Below are 4417 nucleotides of genomic sequence, written 5' to 3'. Positions count from 1 at the left end.
TGTCTTTATAAGGTTCATGATACATGTCCCAATTTCCTTTAGGAACACTAATATGAGAAGAAAAGTCTCTAAAGCAATCAACAACAATTTTAGGATCAAGACCATATTTAGCACTAAGCTCTTGAAAATCAGCAGTTTCGGCGAAAGACTTAATGCAATCATACTCATAGTTTATACCTGAGTCTTTACCTGTGTCGTTATCCCAATCTTCGGTATTGCTTTGAATTGCTTCAAGAAGATCCCACTTAGCTTCGACCTCCTTACTTGTGAAATATCCCTCTAAACAAGCATCTAGATAGTCCTTGTACTGTCCTGAAAGCCTTGCATAAAAAATATTAGTAACAATATTAATGGGGAGCTCATGAGTAGGACATTTGAGCATTAGTGACTTCAATCTCCCCCACGCTTGGGAAATACCTTCTCCATCATGAGGATGAAAATTATAAATATAATTTCTATCTATATGCACTTCATGAGGAGGATAAAATTTAAAGTAAAAAAGAGATTCAAAATCCTTCCACTCCAGATGATGAGGATCATCTAGTAGCCGATACCACTACCTTGCTTTGTCCTTAAGTGACAATGGAAATAATTTCTTCATGGCATTTTCTCTTGATAAACCTGCAACCTTAAACAACTCACAAAGTTCTTTAAATTTCAACAAGTGATCACTTGGATGGATTGTTCCATCCCCTGTGTAACGTTCATCCATGATCTTTTCAACAATTTTCATAGGTATTTTAAAAGTAATACTTTCAGTACGTTGATTTAAAATATCACAATCATCACTAAAATTACCACATATGGGAGATAAAATATCATCAGAGCAAGATCAAAAAACTAGCTTCCCCAAGCTTAGACTTTTCCATAGTATTAGCAATAATAGTGTTCGAAGCATTCATACTAATAACATTGCTACTAGCATGCAAGTAAAGTTCCATATTCTTTTTAATTTTCTCTTCAAACACCTCATGTCCTAACTCAAGATAAATACTATAAAGTTCTCTAGTTTTGTTGTTGTTTTCCATTAAGCCTAACTAGTGAACATAAAAACAAGAAATAAAAAGATGTAATTGCAGAATCTAAAGGAAATAACTCCGAGCACTCACCAGCAACTAAAAAACTTAGTAGCCATAGGATGTGGGTACCGTTTACATTACCTCCCCGTCAATAGCGCCAGAAAAGGGCGTGATGTCTACGCACGCTTCTATTCTTGTAGACAGTGTTGGGCCTCCAAGTGCAGAGGTTTGTAGAACAGCAACAAGTTTCCCTTAATTGGATCACCCAAGGTTTATCAAACTCAGGGAGGTAGAGGTCAAAGATATCCCTCTCAAGCAACCCTGCAATTACGATACAAGAAGCCTCTTGTGTTCCCAACACACCTGATGCGTGCAATTAACACACGTCCATTGGGAACCCCAAGAGGAAGGTGTGATGCAGACAGTAGCAAGTTTTCCCTCAGAAAGAAACCAAGGTTTATCGAACCAGGAGGAGCCAAGAAGCACGTTGAAGGTTGATGGCGGCGAAGTGTAGTGCGGCACAACACCAGGGATTCTGACGCCAACATGGAACCTGCACAACACAAACAAAGTACTTTGCCCCAACGTAACAGTGAGGTTGTCAATCTCACCGGCTTGCTGTGAACAAAGGATTAACCGTATTGTGTGGAAGATGATGATTGTTTGCGAAGAACATTAAATAACAATTGCAGTAGATTGTATTTCAGATGTAAAGAATAGGACCGGGGTCCACAGTTCACTAGTGGTGTCTCTCCCATAAGATAAATAGCATGTTGGGTGAATAAATTACAGTTGGGCAATTGACAAATAAAGAAGGCATAACAATGCACATACATATATCATGATGAGTACTATGAGATTTAATCAGGGCATTACGACAAAGTACATAGACCGCCATCCAGCATGCATCTATGCCTAAAAAGTCCACTTTCAGGTTATCATCCGAACCCCTTCCGGTATTAAGTTGCAAGCAACAGACAATTGCATTAAGTATGGTGCGTAATGTAATCAACACAAATATCCTTAGACAAAGCATCGATGTTTTATCCCTAGTGGCAACAGCACATCCACAACCTTAGAACTTTCTGTCACTATCCCAGATTTAATGGAGGCATGAACCCACTATCGATCATAAATACTCCCTCTTGGAGTTACAAGTATCAACTTGGCCAGAGCCTCTACTAGCAATGGAGAGCATGCAAGAACATAAACAACATATATGATAGATTGATAATCAACTTAACATAGTATTCAATATTCATCGGATCCCAACAAACACAACATGTAGCATTACAGATAGATGATCTTGATCATGATAGGCAGCTCAAAAGATCTAACATGATAGCACAACGAGGAGAAGACAACCATCTAGCTACTGCTATGGACCCATAGTCCAGGGGTGAACTACTCACACATCGATCCGGAGGCGATCATGGCGATGAAGAGTCCTCCGGGAGATGATTCCCCTCTCCGGCAGGGTGCCGGAGGTGATCTCCTGAATCCCCCGAGATGGGATTGGCGGTGGCTGCGTCTCTGGAAGGTTTTGCGTATCGTGGCTCTCGGTACTGGGGGGTTTCACGACGAAGACTATATGTAGGCGGAAGGGTAGGTCAGGGGGCGTCACGAGGGACCCACACAACAGGCCGGCGCGGCCAGGGCTTGGGCCGCGCCGCCCTGTTGTGTCGTCGCCTCGTGGCCCCACTTCGTTTCCTCTTCGGACTTCTGGAAGCTTCGTGGAAAAATAGGACCCTGGGCGTTGATATCGTCCAATTCCGAGAATATTTCCTTACTAGGATTTCTGAAACCAAAAACAGCAGAAAACAGCAACTGGCTCTTCGGCATCTCGTCAATAGGTTAGTGCCGGAAAATGCATAAATATGACATATAATGTGTATAAAACATGTGAGTATCATCATAAAAGTAGCATGAAACATAAGAAATTATAGATACGTTTGGGACGTATCAAACATCCCCAAGCTTAGTTCCTACTCGCCCTCGAGTAGGTAAACGATAACAAAGATAATTTCTAAAGTGTCATGCTATCATAATCTTGATCAATACTATTGTAAAGCACATGAGATGAATGCAGCGATTCGAAGCAATGATGAAGATAATGACTAAACAACTGAATCATATAGCAAATACTTTTCATGAATAATACTTTCAAGACAAGCATCAATAAGTCTTGCATAAGAGTTAACTCATAAGCAATAAATTCTTAGTAGAAAGCTTTGAAACAACACAAAGGAAGATATAAGTTTCAGTGGTTGCTTTCAACTTTAACATGTTTATCTCATGGATAATTGTCAACACAAAGTAATATAACAAGTGCAATATGTAAACATGTAAGAATCAATGCACACAGTTTACACAAGTGTTTGCTTCTAAGATAGAAAGAATAGGTAAACTGACTCAACATAAAGTAGAAGAATGGCCCTTCGCAGAGGGAAGCATGGATTACTATTTTTGTGCTAGAGCTTTTCATTTTGAAAACAAGAAACAATTTTGTCAACGGTAGTAATAAATCATATGAGTTATGTATAAGATATTTTATAAATTGCAAGCCTCATGCATAGTATACTAATAGTGCCCGCACCTTGTCCTAATTAGCTTGGATTAACACGGATTATCATTGCATAACATATGTTTCAACCAAGTGTCACAAAGGGGTACCTCTATGCCGCCTGTACAAGGGTCTAAGGAGAATGTTCGCATTGAATTTCTCGCTTTTGATCATTCTCAACTTAGACACCCATACCGGGACAACATAGACAACAGATAATGGACTCCTCTTTTAATGCTTAAGCATTCAACAACAGATAATATTCTCATAAGAGATTGAGGTTTTATGTCCAAACTGAAACTTCCACCATGATTCATGGCTTTAGTTAGCGGTCCAATGTTCTTCTCTAACAATATGCATACTCAAACCATTTGATCATGAAAATCGCCCTTACTTCAGACAAGACGAATATGCATAGCAACTCACATGATATTCAACAAAGGTAAAAGTTGATGGCGTCCCCAGAAACATGGTTACCGCTCAACAAGCAACTTATTAAGAAATAAGATACATAAGTACATATTCTTCACCACAATAGTTTTTAAGGCTATTTTCCCATGAGCTATATATTGTAAAGGCAAAGAATAGAAGTTTAAAGGTAGCACTCAAGTAATGTACTTTGGAATGGCGGAGAAATACCATGTGGTAGGTAGGTATGGTGGATACAAATGACATGGATTTGGCTCAAGGATTTGGATGCACGAGAAGAATCCCTCACAATACAAGGCTAGGCTAGCAAGGTTGTTTGAAGCAAAATCAAGTATGAAATGGTACCGCAAGACTCACATATAAACATATTGTAAGCATTATAAGACTTTACATCGTCTCCTTGTTG

Source organism: Lolium perenne, chromosome 3 (genome assembly GCF_019359855.2).
Source record: "Lolium perenne isolate Kyuss_39 chromosome 3, Kyuss_2.0, whole genome shotgun sequence".
Classification (NCBI taxonomy): domain Eukaryota; kingdom Viridiplantae; phylum Streptophyta; class Magnoliopsida; order Poales; family Poaceae; genus Lolium; species Lolium perenne.
Note: the sequence above shows the minus strand (reverse complement) of the source record.